The following is a 19,403-nucleotide window of genomic DNA, read 5'->3' on the forward strand; positions in this document are numbered from 1 at the left end:
TGTTTGCCTTTTGCCTGTAAACAGGTGATCATTTTCTGCCCTCAGCCTGATAAGGGTGAGTGTTTCATCATCAGTCCCTTTAAGAAGTGATGAAGTAACATTGATCTCAAATATAGCCTACAGCCCCAATTAAAACTGTCATCACAGGACTTTTGGAATGAAGTTTGCAGACTACATAATGTGCAATTATCTACTACATGACAACAAGGAAAACTGCAAATCAGTGCTGAATGCAAGAGAATGTTCTTCTGGATATAATAATTTCACGTTAGCAGCTGTTTGCACTTGTAAACATCATGTCACGATCATAGCAGTTGAATTGGGTGTAGCCTACATTCAACATAGAAACATAAGTATTGTCAAGGTGAAATGTCATTAAGGAATGCAGTTAGAACAGTGCCTTATGAGGCACTACACAAACTGTGAAGGGTTTGCTCCTGCCATGGTTTGTATAATCCAGTTGTGTGTCACCTCGCTCATAGCTCCTCCAGCAAGCCTCCTCTCCCCTCATTCCTCTCTCCTCGAGATGCATTTTAAGAATTGAGACATCCTTACACATGGCGTACTGAGATTGATTTCAAGGTCACAGGCAGGAGGAGGGAGGAGAGAGGAGAAAAGGTGACACAAAATAGAGAAATGAGAAGAGCTCAGTGTCTTCTGGATGCGTAAATAAGCAACCATTTCGTCACACATAATGTCTGCGTTGTGTTTACAGCTCGTTCTACTGCCCCCAAGTGGCCAAAAAGACCAACTAATGGTACAGTAAGTCAGAAGTTTGGCCTTAAAGGATAATTCTATTTTGTTTTGTTTTTTTAAACTTGGGATATATTTTCAACATTTTGTCCAACATTGCTATCTGTTGATGATGATGACATAATACATGTACTAACCAAGTTAATTGCTGAGATTTGGAAAGATTAGCAGACAGACGATCAGACAGGTTGTTGATGAGCCAACAGTTCATTCACATTATCTACACCACTTTATTTGGAGGTCAAACTGAAATTGAGAGCAATTCAATTGTTGGTAATAATCCCTCATTTCACCGGAAAACTGTGCACACAAGTACAGCAAGTACAATAGGTCAAATTTGAACAAGGAAGTTGGTCTGTAAACTGCGATGATTGTTTATAGTTTTGAGCAATAATTTTACTGTTTGTCTTCGTTTTCTCTTCTAAGTACATTTGGCTAACGTGGGGGATTGTTTCCAACCTGTCTAATGCGATGTCACTGTGTTTCCAGATCTCAGTTATTAATTTGTAGAGTGCAATGCTATTATTACTGAGTGGAATGATGGTCAACTCTATGAAAATAAGAACCAAGTTGTAATAAACTGGAATTATCTTGTCACCACGGTGAGGATGATGTCTTTCCTAACTCCTGAGAAGTGCTCTGAGGCAAATCAAAAAACAGCCACCAGTGCTTTGACTTTTGACTTTGTGTTGAGCCACGCGTGTTAGTGAGGAGAGGTCAAGGAAGGTCAAAAGTCAGCAACATTGTGAGGGTCACAGCTCCACTCAACAAAGACTGCTAAGTGCCAGACCTCTGCTGTTGTCACAGGAACAACTGCTATGATGGATGTATCCACACCAAGAGCAACTGAACATGGGGTCAAGGCAGAGCAGCACTGTGCCTGTTAAAGCAGACTATCCTGGGATCTCTGTGCTTGTGTTGTGAAGTTAGAGGTATCTGCTTGGGATAAGCAAGGTCGTCAACATCCAAACAGCTGTGAAAAGCGTCAGTATCCCTCTGTCCTACTGAGAGGCCCTTAAGCTAAACAGAATGCAGAGGTCAGCACTGCCTCTTCATAACACTGTGTGTGTCTTAGACTTAAGTACTGGTTGGAGAAGTACTGATGAATGCAATGATCATTTATAGATTGTAACATCCACAAATATTTGGCCAATAGTTGTGACAGTTGCCCTTGATGTCTATAATATACATACATTACCTTCATCTCAGCAACATAACCTGCAAGAATTCTCAGGAATGTAGAAGCTGATTCAGATGGGAACATGCATTATTTGGGCTTAGAAACAAGCATGTAATAATAATTTCTATAAATGTCCAGGAAAATAACTACATTTTTTCACTGCAGGACTTTTTGCCTCTCAGCCTTATTCCTTTAGTCTTGTTCACCTGTGCCTGCCTGTTTTTCTGACACAGTTCAGTACACAGTCAGTGTAATTACACACGTCAGGTGGAGGAAAACAATGCACTGGGTCACAGTTACGCATATAATTCACAAGTTTCACTAGTCGCTCATCTTCAAGCCATCTGAACTTCAGCAGATTTTGTGGTGTTTGTTCATTTTTGGACATCATATTGGCCTGACAATGAATCCTTTCTCTCTCTCTCTGGCCTTCACATTGTAAGCAATAATTTACACCCACACAATAGCTTCATCAAGACAAATCAGGTATGATCTTGCTCTAGTCATCCTCCCTGTCCGGACCAATACACCTTGGTACTGAGAGCGTAAAAGAGTTAGCTCACGAGAGAGTGGGTGAGCATAAAAATGAAACTTAAGAGCTACTTTAATTACAAATCAGCATGTTGTTATTGGGGACATGACATGGTGGGGAGTGATGAGGAAAAATGCAGCACAGACTGTGCCAAGTTCAGGGTCATTACCACCTATAGCATATAATAACTGAGTTTTTTTTTTTTGACAAATCTTGTTTTCTCACGGCATGGAAGCTCTTGGTAATGGCCGGGTACTGGTCTGGGGGTTGGGAACCTCTGCCCCTGTACTCTCCCCAGGTGCCATCAGCAAATTGGTTTCCATCTGTGGGTGCCAGTCCTACAACTCATTGGCTGATCTGAAGGAACCAATCATCATTCAGAGCCCTCGATAAAAGAGCAGCACTTGAGTATGAGGACCTCTTATTCTCTGTCCCTCACTCGTCTGCTTTTGAGCTGTTGGTACTCTGTGAAATAAACTTGTTAAAGAAAAAAAAGGTATGTGGTAGGAGGTTAAGGACATTAGGTAAGTGGGGGTAGCCCTTTACACTTTCACTCACATAGGTAACTTTTGCTAGATGCACTAGGTGAATTGGTTGATGCCAGGGCCAGACTGGGAAAATCATTGAGGCCGGGAAATATAGCATGAAATATAGCTCCAGTCAGGCCACTTTTTAAGCAGGGTGTGTGGGGGTCCCCCACTAGGAGGATCTTAGTTACAAAGACTTGATTTCATGCATTCTGGTAAATTTTAGTGCATGTAAATAACAAACTAATGAGCCAACAACTGCTTGGTACAATATACTGTTATGAACCTCAAATAAAACCAAAGGTACATATTATTAAGGAGGGAGACAAAACTATTATTACCAGTGTGGCACCAATGCTACTTTCTCCACCTTCAAAAAGGAAAAAAAAGCAAGAGCAAGCCATATTTTTAATGTATCATTATAGTACAGTTAATCACTCTCTCTACCTGATCAAAGAACAGAGCAAGAGCACAATACCCTATTCAGTTTACTGATATGCACCCATGCAGTTTCTCGAATGGCCACTTGAGGCTGGCTCCAAAAGTGAGTCAATCCCCATAGAACCCCATGTTAAAATGCCCAACTTTACAGCAGAAATAAACATGTGTACAGCCTTGTACAAAAAACGGTTTCGATCTCTATAGCTAATTTCCTCTTTCATGACAGCTGTACGGGGGGTGAATTTTTTCATTTAAATTTTATCAAGCCGTAAAGTTATGCATAATGAAGGACATGGCTGCTTTGAGTGACAAGTCCGCCAGCCGCTAGGTGGCTTGTTTCAGCCATTTGACCCGCCTCTTTGCCCAATTTTGATTGGAGACAGAGTCATGCAAAATTCCAAAAAACTTTTTGCTGATGCTTTAGTATAAAAAACATCCACCCTTGCATTGGTTCTGTTGCTTTGCTGCCCTGCAGGCCTTTCCATCACAATGATTATATGTATTCATTGTTGCTTGGACACTTTCCAATTATAAGCACTATGCAACACTGCAACCACTAAAACTGATATCCTGCATTCTGGTGAATTTTAGTGCATGTAAATAACAAACTAATGAGCCAACAACAGTGGTGGCTGGTGACTCAAAAAACTGGGGAGGACAGGAGGAATCTTACAACAAACCGCATCATACTATATTGTTGTCCCCCACCCTGTGAGGGGGGAATTTTATATGCCAATAAAACAATTTGCTTTCAAAAACAAAAACCCCTGAGAGGTGAAAAGGCTGCTTCTTTAAATACATTTAGCATATACATATTGTTTCTAAACAAAGAAGTGCTCATTTTAGCCATGCAGTGGTTCAGAATGTGTCATTTTACCAACAAAGTTAAATTCAAATTTATAGTATTGTTCTATTGTGAAAACAGATTTATTTTATTTTCATCAAAAACAGACAACATATCACGATTTACACATGTTTCCTGTGTATTTTCTTAGTATACAGAAATATATAAAGTACCACAAAGCTTATAATCTGATACAGGAACAGATCAGTGCTGAATACCAGAAAGACTGAACACTAAAAACATTCACAGATCTAAAAGTGTAGGTTCACATCAAAAAGGATTAACGCATGTATGCATGTATGACATGTTAACACTTGTTATTCTAGTTACTTTAACCTTATTACTCAATATACTACTCAGCTTAAAAACAAACCGAAGAAATTGTCACAAGTCAGCAGCCAGACCTCCTGCACACTCATTCACTAATCACACAACATCAACAGGTGACTGAACAACCACTTAATTAAAAACGGGATCAATGTCAAATGAATGAGTGAGTCCAGACATCTCACTGTAACTTCAACAAGCAAACTACCCACAGCACATTATATGATCTCTGCTGCATTCTTGTTAAGGAAATAAATTCACACAACAGCCACAGAGACATTTAACCATCAGAGATGAAATTAGTGACCAAAGAGACAGAGAGAGAGAAGCTGTATCTGACTCACGTTATCTGATGTCTTCTTTCACAGAGATGAAGTATCAATGTCATAACGTCCATTTGTGGCTGTTGGTCATCTTGTTTTAGTTAGTTAACAGAACTTTGTGGCTGCTGGTTAACCAGTCTGATCATTAGCAACAATGACAAACAAGCTAACTCCCCTGGTTGTTTCATTTAAATTATGTTGTTAACTTTCTATTGTTGTTGAGAGGAGTTCACGTTAGAGCAGTCGTATGTCGGGGCACAAAAAATCTCTACCAAATGCAAAGCCCAATGGAGAAATGCTGAGACTATAAAGCAGCTCAAAAGAGACTGCCAGAAAGCTGAGAGGAGGTGGAGAACATCAAAATTGCACGTTGACCGGGGCATTTTCAAAAACACCCTCAGGAACTACAACAGAAGCTTGAGACAGGCCAGAAAAGAATTCTTCTCAACTCTTATCAACACCCACAAATACAATCCAAAACACCTTTTGTCAACCATTGATAAACTCACTAGCCCCTCCCCTGCTGCTTTTTTAGAAAACTTCTAAAAGAGAATAACCTGGACCCAAATGCACTCAGCAACTATAGGCCAATATCCAACCTCACCTTCCTGAGTAAGATCATTGAGAAGGTTTCTATATCAGCAACTAAACTGCTATCTTACAGATAATAATATTCATGATAAATTCCAGTCTGGCTTCCGCACATCTCATAGCACAGAAACTGCTCTTCTAAAAGTTGTTAATGAAATGAAAATCAACAGTGACAATAAAAAAAACGTGTCGTAATACTCCCACAACTAAGCTGCATTCGTCACAGTGGATCATGAGGTTCTTCTGGAAAGGCTAAAAAAATGGGTCAGTCTGTCTGGCACGGTTCTCCAGTGGTTTGAATCTTACTTGTGATTTAATTAATTGTGATTTCAATGTCACACTTGGGGACTTCCACTCCAACCAACAAACCAGTGTACGGGGTCCCACAGGGCTCAATCCTGAGTCCTCTTCTATTCAACCTATATATGCCTCCCCATAGTTACATTATCAGGAAACATTATATCAGCTACCATAATTATGCTGATGACATGCAGCTTCTCATCTCACTATCCGATGATGACTTCCAATCCATAAACTCCCGAGTCAGCTGCTTGGATGGCAGCAAACTTCCTTCAGCTGAACAGGGAGAAAACTGAGATTTTAGTTTTAGGTGCTAAAGCCCAGAGACAACTTCTCTGCAAGTACCTGCAGTCCAGATCACAAAAAACAAATGACCAGATGAAAAACCTAGGTTTAACCATGGATGGTGAACTCAGCTTTAAGGATTGTACTAACAGCATCACCAAGGCTGCCTTTTTACAACTCAGAGACATTCACAGAATCAGAGGATTTCTTTCTCAGTCTGACTCAGAGAAACTCATGCATGCATTTGTCATGATGTCTGGTGAGATGGCACTCAATATTTCTGGAACAGTTTACCTGCTGAACTTAGACTTGCTCTAACACTGCCTTTTCTTAAAAGCAAACTAAAAACTGTCCTTTTCAGTTGAGCATTTTCTTCAATGAACACACCATACTTGTACAGTATGTTTGTTTATATGTGTGTGTGTATGCATATGTATGCATGCATGATGTCTCTGTTTATTTGCTGTTTCTTTTTTTATGTAAAGCACTTTTAAGCTCTTACATATGAGATGGTGCTATACAAATAAATTTGAACTGAACTGAATTGAATTCAATCTGTTTCAATCATTACAAAACATTTTCTTTTACTGCAGAGCTTCCAGAAGAGAAAGCATAAGACACACCAGGGATGACGGCTGTGTTTCTCTCCTCCGATGTCTGTGTTTTGGTTACAACTGTAGTGATCATTTTAACCCAAACCATGATCTTTCTTTAAACCTAACTAAGTGGTTTTTGTTCCTGAACCTAATCAGATCTGAACCATAGTGTTGTCACACGATAAGACATCATTATTTTTAACAGTGATTTTGGAAAGCACAGACAAGTGATGTTTTCCTGCCAATTCTGCCAATAAGATGCCAGATTAGAAAAATGCTCCGATGTGTTGTTCTGGAGTCACATGATCAAACAGCATGTTTGGTCTTTTAATTTGGAGGACCTGTTGGAATGTTCGGTCTGATAGTGGCCCTAATTGAAAGGTCACTACAAAAAAGGGAATAATTCTTTCTCTCTGTCATTGTTCACACCAAATTTCATGGCAATCAGGCTAATAGTTGTTATGCTGCTGGACACAGAGACAAAGTTTCTTTCTGTCTGTTTGTCTATCTCTTAATGAGTCTTACTATGAGCTATCTGCTATAAAAGCAGATGTTTGCATTGATCTTTAATTTTGACAAAAGTAGACTTGTTCACCCAGGTGTGGAGGAAAAGTTTCTTTTTAACCTTTCCCAGGCTGGAGTATGCAAGGCAGATTTAGGGATGAGGGTGACAATTTCCGTCACCTTTAGTCTATAAAATGCACAGGAAGTCCTTTCTCGAGGAGGGACTGAGCGTACCTCAGGAACCACCCCCACCTCTCCTGTCTTTTATGGCGGCATCCAGGCTCTTCAGATTAAGTTCCCTGCTCCTGAGCAGCTGTCTCTCTTTTGTTCAGGTGGATTGTTTTTCAGGGGCTGTGGTATGTGTGTGACTGGGTTCCCTCCTCTCAGGTCCTGATGGACTTTGCAGGTTGGGGAATCAGGGGGAGACAATCACTGGTGGGAGACAGAGAGAGGAAGGGAAAGGAAGGAGAGTGGCCCTGATGCCGCTACTGGGAATCTTATCAAGTTTCTCCAGAGAAGGTTTAATGGACATGTCTGCCTTTCTTTTGTGTTTCCCTTCCTCCAGTTTTCTCATTTACTTTCTCCCATGACACAATTCATTACTTGCTCTCTGTTTATCTGTAGCTGGTTATCTCTATCACTCTCTTTCTGTATTTCATGAAAGTATCTGTGTCAGAGGAAATTCACAAAAACAATGCTGTTGCCATACTACATACATACTGTATAGAGATGCTCATGCTATCATATTCTATTATTATTTGCAGTATAGTTATTGTCTGTGTCGGTAAATGGCTGTAATTGATCTATTTCAGGTATTCATTTTGTAATTACATATCCATCAACAGCTATAGACAGAATTAAGCACAATTGGTTGGAGTGGTTGTGATGAGAGTGAGCACCTCCAAGTCTGAGGCCACGGTACTCTCTTGGGCAACAGCAGATTGCTCACTTGGGAGTGACTTACTTGCCACAAAGAGTTCAAGGATCTCTGGGTTTTGTTCACATTGCTGTTGTACCAGACTGTCACGGTGAAGAAGGAGCTGAGCCTCAAGGCAAAGATTAAGAGGTCCTGCATACAAGCAACTGAAATGAGTTTTCTTTGCAGGGTGGTTGGGCTCACCCTAAAGCTGGAATGATGCTGCTCCTAAAGTCACTGATATACTTGCTTTTAACCAAGTGTTCACGTGTGCATCATGACTACCTCAAGCACCCTGCGTTGCTTGAGCACGTCCTCAGATATTAATCTGCATCACATCCGTGAAATGCAACTCAGTGCATGGCCGGTTGGGGCAGTATCACAAAAGAAGGTCAGCAGCAGTGTCTGGTCACAACAACAATGGTGGAAAGTTTCAAACAGAAACTCATAGTTTGTCCACAACTACCTTCATCTATATGATGTCTCTATGCCAATGCACAATGTCACCATTGCCACTTTTTCTACCGTTATCTCAACATCAACAGATGTAGTTTGATGTAGTTTGATGTAGAGTTGATATCAGTCTGGTCTCTGTGCGTTCAGTGGACAGACTGGTCTGGTATGCAATGCGCTAGCTTCATGCAGTCAGTGTAGCTAACGTTAAGCTAGCTGTTGATGGATACCTCCAAACTGTAGGCTGACTGCTTGTTAAACTAGAACGTCTCCTTTTCTTTTTCTACAGGTGTTAAACACATGATTGAATATGTGCCTGTGGATGCTTTGAAGTTGTTAAAAAGTCACTTTGAAGGCTGAGAAATTAAAGTAACAAGTAATGTAACTAATTACTTTCCCTATTAGTAATGTTGTTACTTTTACAGAGTAATACGTAATGTGTACGTGATTACATTTCAACTTGCCCAACACATGTAACAGTATCTAACTAGCATTATCTCTAGTGAGAGGATGATAAGTATGCTGCACAAAATAGTAATAAACCTTGAAGTCATGCAAATGCAGTACAGTTTATGCAGTATAGACTGGGAAAAGACACAGTAGTGGACAGCGAATGCACACGTTCTTGTGGACATCTGCATGAGTGGCTGACAAAATCTACATCATTCAAGCTTTGGAAACTTTTTGCAGAAATATGCCTGAAAACATCCTGTAGTATACTGCTATGAATGGTCAGAGACTACTTTGCTGTAAGTCAGATAGTTGCGCAGTAAGGGCAGCACTGGAGTCCATGATATAAGATTTTGGTGGCCACTGTATGTGCCTTCCCATATCACTATCAGTGCAATACTCTGTATCAAAAGCTTAGTGTATCCTCTACCATATGTTTAGTTTTGAGACTGTCTGACCCTTACATGACCCTCTTTGCTCCGGTCTTTAGTTATACTGTGTTTATACTGAGTTATGGTCTTCGCTGTATCCTGTTACTATTCTGGAACAATGCAGTTTGTCCACAGGGATGAGTTTCATCTTACTACTAGAGATGGATACCGTGATTGTGTGTGTGTCTGTGTGCGGGTAGGGGGTGGGGGGTGAAGGTACAGGTGGTGGGCGGTGGGTATGGTTTGTATTATCTCTACCGGAGGAAGTGGATCTCTGTGTTGGATCCCAGGATGCATAAAGCTGTCAAAATCCAATTGATGGTGATGAATAACCCTGCATGATGAGTGAGGGCAATGACTTGACCCACCGCCATTATCTGCCCACCCCCAGTATGTACTGTAGCAGAGGGGTGGAATGGGTCCAGGATGTATGGGAAACAAATGGTCAGTCAGGCAGATTGAAAGGTTAAGTAATGGTCAAAGACAATTCATTAATTTGACAAGCTAAATAATTTCAGATATTAGAGCAAGAAATCACTTTTTGTCCTGCTAGCAGTGGGACCAGTGTTAGTCACCCAGCCTGTCTGACCATGAATCTCCAATGTCTCCATAAGAAGACCCCTCAACATTTTAGTGACCTTCTGAACTTTCATGTTGCTCCCCTGTCAGATCATATTTCTCCGTTAGGCTACAACTCTGGTCCAGTAAAGTGTATCTTGAAAACTAATGGTCAGATTTGTGTGTGTTCCCCAGAGGATGAATCCCTGTGACTTTGATGACCCCCTGATCTTTCCTCTAGTACTACCATCAGGCCAAAATTTACACTTAGCACAATTAATATTAGAATCTGATGAGTAGATTAGAATGAGATTTGCTGATGGCTTTCATGGATGAGCACTTTTGATTTGAATGATCCATGTTTTTTCCTCCAGCACCATCCTAAACACAGATCCACATGACCCAACACTTTAATACTGAGGAATGTAATGAACATTACAGCCTCTCTGTCTGATCTGACGTTTGTCGGATAGTTAGCAAGGTATTTGGATAGTACTTCATATTACCTGACAGGTGATCCAGCTGTGCAGCTGTCGTAGATGGATTATCATGACCACAGGCCCTGCACCTTTACCTACAAACACATAAACATGTACTGTGTGTACCTCAAATAGCACAGGGCCATGTCACTTACACAAGTAACCTACACACAGTATTATGCATATCCTGCACAACATGCAATATTTATCTTTAAAAAAAAGAATGGTCAAAACAGAACCCCCAAAGCCATTAGTCCCTAGAATGGATCAAGCTCCAAAAACACTGGATCTTACATTTCTTGTGATGCAACTCTGTGCGGCAGGTCTGATGAAAATCTGAAGTAAATAATATCTTTAGAAACACTTTTGTCCAAATCGGAGAGATCAGAGAAACGGGTGTTTTCTATGTAAGCCTAGTTCGGTCTCTAGCTCGCATCTTTTGCTTCTTTTTTTCTTTTAAGTTAAGTTTTTTGAATGGGTTTTTCCATGTTGAAATCACACTGACACTTGCCATTAGCATTACTTCATATCTGTTCACCACTTAATTAGCTACTACAAAATACAAGCATATAATTATATTCCTTTTTCTCATATGTACTGTAGCGTACTTTCATATAAATGAAGTACTTTTAAACATATTTCTAAAAAAAATCTTTGAGGCCAAGGGCTGGCGTGACTCCAGGGCCCAGGATACATGCCCTCTTTTCTTTGCTTGAGAGAGCATCTCATTTAACCAGATACAGTACATGTACAGTACCTTTCATTGGTTCCTCTTTCCCTGTGTCTTCCCCTTGATTCTCTTCCTTGTGTCTAAAGTGTGAGGGATTTAAACACAATGAAAAGAGGCCGGTGAAATGTGGAGGTGATGGCGGGGGATATTGGGTTTATCTGTCTGCTTGTCCTTTCTGTCCTTTCCAAAATGGTAAAATCAAGCAGAAGAAAAACAAGTGAATGAGACTGAGCAGCTCTGCAGTGTTCAAAATGTAACTACATCTCCACATGTTGTTATCTTAACATATTCCTTAATTGTCTTTTGAATGTGTCACCAGGATGAGATCAAAATACAAACCTCTCCAAATCCCTCTGCGTCTTATGTCACTGTAGTACTAATGTTTATCTGCGACTTCTGGGAGACATCAAGGTACTTGTGGTACTTGTGTTTACTTCACTTTGAACCACTTTTCCGTCTTTAATGGCGCAGGGCTCATTAAAACCATATGCTCTTTGACTGCCAAATGCTTCAAAACACTCTTTGTTGTGTCTTGTTTCATATTGCACCTATTATCCATCCAAAAAGCCTGACATTGACGGCAGTCTGCTTCCTTTGTCCTGCTCTCAGGAAAGGTCAAAGATGACACAGGAGAGTATATAGGCAGAGCTTGTATGGGCAGGTGGATGGAAGAAAGGGAGATTTGGTGAATGAAAGCTTTTTCCTTCTCCCGTCCTACCTCCCCCCAATCTTTTCTCTTCTGCAGTCTTGCATTTAAACCCTTGAGGGGACAAGTCACTCTGACCCCTTTAAATCCAGCTTCCTGTTCCTGCACTTTAGGTTTTGTTCCTTAGTTGTACAGGGCAGTGGACACACAAATATGCCATACACACACACACACTCAGACGCACATGCATACACACGCACGTATGCACACATATACTAACGCACACACTCACACACACTGCAGCACTCAGAGCATTTGGTCTTCTAATTTTTTCTGATAACTGCCAGATGATGAAGCAGGCAGGGGCCCCTACTGACTGATGGCCCAACTGACTGACTGACTGACTGACTGATAGACTGATAGACCTGCTCACTGAGCCACATTATGCTGAGGGGACAGGAAGTAGGTTGGTCTGCCAGAATAGCATGGGGGTCGGGGAGTAGGATGGGGGGGTGGGGTTCGCTATAGAATAATTTCCTGAATTCCTGGCAAGAAAACTCCACTTCCTTCGTCATGGGAGCTGCAGTATCCCTGGCCTATCACCACCAGTCCTTCATCTGATGGTCCTCAGAAGTGTTGTTGAAAATCAGAGGAAAGGCAAAAGTTGAAGGTCAGTATAAGGTCAGGTAGTGTGACTGAAATGTTGAGCAGGAATAATTTGGTGTATTATTTAATACTAGGCTGGTAAACGCTTCTGAAACTATTTTACTATTTGACATTATAATTCATTGGATTTTCATTATATCAGATCCTCAATTAGTAATAAATATAACCGTTTGTGATGTTATCATAAAAAAAAGAACACCCAAATTCTCACTGTTAATGTTTTAACTCTGTTACGAACTGTGCTTACTTGGTTAGTATCAAGTACCAAGTAGAAATAAAATAGAATTAAAGGGACATCTACAGTAGTACTCTGTGACCTTAGTTCACTCTTTTTTGGTGACCAAAAATCATACTGCATCCACATATATAAAACTTAACATAATTCCCACTCTGTGCTGAGTCACTAAACTGCTCCTGGTCATAGTGCTTGTTTAGCCTGTACAAGAGTTCTATCTTGCACATGCTGTCTGTTTACTCTCTTGAGGTCTCAGTTAAAAAGCATGAAATGATGCATATCTAATTTTCTCCATGACTGACGGCCGTACTGCAGCCGACTGTGTCAGTGATGATCATGTGAACCATGACCATGACCAGGAAGCAATTTGTTAGGCTTAAAAAGCCCTGAAGAAAACGGGAGGCCCTCAGGTCAACAGCACACATATTTCCACTTAGTTCTATCTGTGAGGTGAAGAGTCTCCGTCTGTCTCTCTTTAACTGCGGAGTCAGACACTGTCTTTAACTGCATCAGTGAACTGAACACACTTTATGAACAGGTACATGAGGTTAGAAGCTCCTGAACCGTGAACAGACTAAGTTAAATGTTATCCCCAATAAAACTCATCACTGAAGCATTCATCGTGGTCAGCTCTTGGGTTCACAGTATTACAGAAAACTGTGTTATTTAAAACTACATAAGGGAAAAAAATGCAAAAACCCTCGGAACCCTGAAAGTGGTAGTGCAAAAAGGAAGAGTGTTCCAGCACCATTAACTGAGACATGATCAGTGATGAGGGGGGCTACTTAAACACAATTTTACTGGTTCACCTGCTTTAAGTGAGCAATCACATATTATAGACCAAGTACAAAAAAGAAAATCCATTTCCAATTTCAAGTTCTAATCCTGTGTTAACTGTTCTCTTGTTATCTGTCAAGTATAGTAAAGCGTTTTTGAGTAGTAATTCCAACAACCGAGTCATGTCATACTCATCACTCTGCTGCTCTCCTTTTAACACAAATACTGTTTTCATTCAATGTGACTGATGTTAAGCCATCCTCAGGTAAACTCAACTCTGTACACGTGCGGGGATGAGAGTTACCGAGCCACTGGAAGGCTTTTAATTCGAATCTGACAGGAATTACCATAGACCGTATATAAAGATGGCCAACATGACATTTCCCCAAAGTGAAGCCGAAATTGTAAAATATCTCGATTGCCCCCTGGTTGCATCTCATAAGCCCCGCCCCCTCCATGTTAGCGGATGGGCCAAACTAACAAAATCCAAAACAAAAGTACACGTCAAATAAATTTTTCTCCAAGATTGAAGATTGAAGGAAGATGCTAAATTTACATTTTCATTTGTGATTCACTACTAGCTGTAGCTGCTAGTTACTGACTGTTTTGGGCTGGTTTACCTCAATTGTGGTTCCTGGGTTTACTCAACTTTACCCCTCAATGGCAACTGATTGGCAACTTGGAGCTCCACAATGTCAACACGAGAGGAAATATAATATCGATTTCTTTTTATATGATCTGTATTTAGTAAAGTTGGGATTTCTTTACTCTTTTCAGACCAGCTTTCTCTTTCTCTCTACATAGTGTAACACGCCTGGTGTTCCTTTGATGTGGCGTGCCTGTGGAAGCCTTTATTGGTTTCTGTGGTGTGTTTCCAGTCACAGAAGCTTTTTGTGAAACGGCTCCCCTGACCCAGATGAACAGTTGCTAAACTTGCAGCAGGGGTAGCAGAAAACCGCATCCACTTTCATGGAGTACTCCAGCCAGTCCCTCCTATGGTACCAGGCAGCTCTTTTTACTTCCAAAGAGGCTCATGGGGTAGGTGTGGAGTCTAATCCATTTAGGCCCATCTTCTCTTAAATCATCCACGCTGGTTGTTGTGTCAGGCTCAACAGCATTGTCAGCCCGGCAGGATGTGGCATTGAGACGTGGAGGGCTAATGTTAGCAGCAGCCAGTGACAGCAACTCCAACTACTTAAAAGTGACATCATTGTCAACCCTTGGTCAAGAACTTATTGCTGCCCCCTGGTTCCCCCTTATGAAGCTGACTCTGGCCGCTGAACCAGCAGAGGGGAATGGACCCAGCTTAGAAGTCCTGATTAACAGCAGAGAAGATCGAGGGAAGCTGAGGAGTCATGTTTGGGGTTGGTATATACTTGATCAGACCTAGTTTGTACAATGTGTTGTTCAAACATGTCAGCAGTTAGAAGTGTTTACAGTTCTTCCTAATGACCACACTTGAAGGCGAAGTGAAAAGTTGGTTGTCATATAGCAGGGGGAGACGTATTATCATTTGAATATGGGGATAATGGTGAACATTTTGAGACAGTCTCTCCTGGATATTCATAGTGTTGTTGCATGAGATGGGCCAGCTGCAAAGACAGCTAGAGAGAGAAGACCAAACCCTGGCTCCTTTCTCAACTCTGTACAGCTACCCTTTCACTGCGTATGAATGTTGACAGTTTTGGAAAGTTACAGAAATGTTCGAACACAGGCCGTCCAATCTGAGGTTGGAAAAGTGTTGGGGGATGGGGGTAGTCTGAGTATGCAGTTCCCTTATGCTTGGGACACACTGCCTACCTCTACCTGAGTAGTGTGTGTGCGTCGCTACTGCCAGCCCTATCTTTCTACTATACAGAATTTGACTTTGATAATGGCCTCAGTAATAGAATGTTTCATATCATTTCATCATAAATTTCATTTACATTTAGTTCAGACAGAAAAAGGTTAAGAAGTGTGGGCTTAATTGTGAAAAATAAATAATAATATGTGAGGTGAAAGCGGATTTCTTTCTGATGGGCATAGTGGGGTCTGGTTGGAGCTACTTCTGTGTCAGCCACGTACACTCCTCACACAGGACAGGTTTTTTTTATTGATTGTATTAATTATTCCGCCAGTTAAACCCCTGCTGTCACTGCTCCAAATGAAGAAAATCCCTCCACAATGACACAAAGTTCCCCAAACACACTCAAACAAACCTCCAAACTAACTGTCAGGAGGGAAACTGACAACAAATAAGGAAAATCACACCAAATCTCTGTGTGGAAGCAGGTAAAACAACAGGTAGGAGTCCTGAATTAATTGAATTAATATCACAGAAAGCGAGCAGGAGTCAAGAAAAGAAGCTCTGTGTGTCACCAACTCTCCGCGCTGGAGTTCCCCACAAGAGAGGCTCCCTGCCCCCGGCATGCACCACGCAGGCTGACCTGCAGTGGTGACACTTCATATTTTTTTTTATTTCTGTTACATATTCTACAGATATAGACATTGATAATATAGTGAAATGTGTAATGTTGCTGGTATGATGTCAATATGACTATTGGCCAGGGATGCATGATATTATCAGCACGTCATCGATATTGGCCGACAAAAGCTCTACAATGAAATATCGGCATTGGCGAATTCTGCTGATTATGAGAGGCCGATATCTTGCCTTCTCCAACGCCGCCTGACTGTGCTTCCCTCAACGGACTTTGTCATCCCAACGGTCCCGGTGCTTCCTCGGCAGGCTCCACTCCACTCAGCGGCCTGTCAGACCAGCTATGTTTGGCTGCACAGATAGGGAACACTTCAACTGACAGTACCACTCTGTTTGGAAAAAACTTCTTCTTTTTGATTGATAACAGCAGTTGGCAACCAGCGTATTAGGTGCATTACCGCCACATTCTGCTCCAGAGTGTGGACCAGAGATCAAATCCTACACGTTAATCCTGTCTGTCTAACGTCTGGGACACACAAGATGGGTGCCGAAATGAAAAGTAAGCACACGCGCTGCTCGAGCATCCTATGTGTCCCAGGCGTAATAAACTCAAAGAAAACTCTACTGCTCCACCCACTTGGCAGGTTCATTAAAGTTTTAATGCTGAGCTCCTGAACTCCAGTCTTCCTAAGTTCCTCCTTCATATATTGTCTTTCTTGATCATACTTAGTACAATCTATGCTTGCATGCATAATAGTCTCCTCAGCCAGCTGGAAAAACGCGTCAATGTAACCACGCATGACGCGTGTGAGACATGCGGCTCATGCAGGCTCTGTGGCTGCTCTAATCTGTTAACATGGGCGCCAAAATTAAAAGCAAGAGGTTCTGCGATGCACATGCGCTGCTCACACAGGCTGTGTGTTCCAGGCGTTAAAGATTGCCTGGCTGAAGAAGGTCCACAGTTAAATCATCAAATCAAATCAAGTTTATTTATAAAGCACATTTAAAAACGACCAGAGTTGACCAAAGTGCTGTACAATAAAATATCAGAAGTAAATTAAAACAACATGACAAGGTAAAATCAAAACCAAAAACAAGAACAAATACAAAACAAATAATAGTAAAACACAGGGCTTTAACGACACTCAAAGGCCCGAGAGAACATGTGAGTCTTAAGTTTGGCCTTAAAAGTGTCTACAGAAGGGGAACACTTAATTCCAAAAGGTAACCTGTTCCAAAGTTTTGGGGCAGCTACAGCAAATGCACCCTTACCCCTCAGCCTCAATCGAGGGACAGCGAGGAGCAGTTGGTCTGAGGATCTGAGAGATCTGGTGTTGTGAAGGGGGCAGAGGAGCTCCGAGATGTACTGGGGCGCCAGGCCGTGTAGTGCCTTAAAAACAAATACAAGGACCTTAAACTCAGTCCTATACTTGACTGGTAACCAATGCAGGGATGCCAGTACAGGTGTGATGCTGTCTCTCTTCCTTGGACCAGTTATTAGCCAAGCAGCAGCATTCTGCACTAGTTGCAAGCGAGACAGGGATGACTGGCTAATACCCAAATAAAGGGCATTTCAGTAATCCAGTCGCGAGGAAATCAAAGCATTTGTGACAGTCTTCAAGTCATGAAATGAGAGGAGCAGTTTCAGTTTGGCAATGTTTCATAGCTGGAAAAATCAACCTTTGACAACAGAGTTAATATGTTTGTCAAATTTTAGAGCTGGATCAAAAATGACACTGAGATTTCTGGCATGAGTATGAAGGTTAGGGGCCAGGGACCCTAAGTGATTTACTATAACCCCGCTGGAGTCGGAGGAACCAAATAAAACCACTTATGTCTTACTAGCATTTAACTGAAGATAGTTTTGTGCCATCCAATTTTGTACATCCTGGATGCAGTCAAGAAGGGACCTAACTGCGTTATCATTGTTATCACCAGGTTCTAATGGGAGGTATAGCTGTGTATAATCTGCGTAGCAGTGATAGGAGATATTATGCTTATTGAAGATAGAGCCAAGGGGAAGTATGTATAAGGTGAATACGATGGGCCCTAAAATGGAGCCTTGAGGTACTCCGCAGGTGATGGGAGCAGACGAGGAGAAGAGGTTTCCAATTTTGACAGAGAATGACCTGTCTGCTAGGTAGGAGACAAACCACTGGAAGGCACTACCCTGAATACCAACCTGGTGCTCAAGACGGTGCAGGAGAATAGTATGGTTGACTGTATCAAAGGCAGAGCTAAGGTCCAGAAGAATCAGGATGGCACATTTACCAGAGTCGAGAGATAAGAGCAGATCGTTGGAGACTTTAAGCAGAGCTGACTCCATGCTGTGACGGGCCCTGAAACCTGACTGAAATTTCTCCATGATATTGTTATTTTCAAAAAAGGCCAAGAGCTGTGATTAGACAATTTTTTCCAAGACTTTTGATAAGAATGGCAGTTTTGCACTACTGCATGTTTAAGGCAGGATGGAACAGAGCCAGTTTCTAGATTACTGTTTAGGATGTGTGATATTGTAGGACCAACAGTGTCAAACACTTCTTTTGAGAGGCACGATGAAAGAATATCCAGAGGACAAGAAGTTGGCTTGGTGTGTGTGACTATGTCTATGATATGAGCAAGGGACACAGGCTCAAACTTGCTAAGAACAGCAGAACAAGGAGGGAAGACGGGGGCGTTGTAGGCAGGAGGTGAAATAGTGGAACGGATGTTATTGATTATTCTTATGAAAAAGTTGAGAAATTCATGGTAGGTGATTGCTGTCGGCACAGGGCCAGTATCAGCAGGGTTTAGGACAGAGTCAATTGTGTCGAAGAGTACTTTGGGAGGGTGGGAATTTCTGGAGATGATGTCAGCAAAGTATTTAGTTAAGGCCCCAGAGAGGCGACAGGTAAAAAGTTTTGGACCCGATCTGAAACTGTGGAAAACCTATTCAAACCCGACATGCATAAATTCATTTTCAAAAAAGGCAAACCTGATCTGAGGGGAACCAAGCACAGCCAGACCTGACCCACCAGGTCATTACCTTTGCCTTACTTGAGCAGCTTACCTTTCAGTCATGATACAAAAACTTAATAAAGTAATGTTGGGTCCCTTGATGATGATTATTATTATTATTTTAAAGTTTATAATAGGCTGTAACTGGCCTACTGTAACTCCAAAAACTACCATATTTGATAGGTTACCTTATATGTTCTAGATCACATGTTGCTGTTTAGGAACAACAAGGCATTAACATTGGCAGTGCTGAAGGAAGTCCGACAATTCTCTAAAGCATGGCCTGAGATGCTAACTGCAGACTTGCACACCCATATATACATATGTGATATGTATATATAGTATATCACATTAATATTGGATTATTATTGATGCATTAATGTTTTATCAGCATTTTAATGTTGCAGCTGGTCAAGTTCAAGTGAATTTTATCTAGTTTATAT

This window comes from Thunnus maccoyii, chromosome 14 (genome assembly GCF_910596095.1).
Source record: "Thunnus maccoyii chromosome 14, fThuMac1.1, whole genome shotgun sequence".
In the NCBI taxonomy this organism is placed as follows: Eukaryota; Metazoa; Chordata; class Actinopteri; order Scombriformes; family Scombridae; genus Thunnus; species Thunnus maccoyii.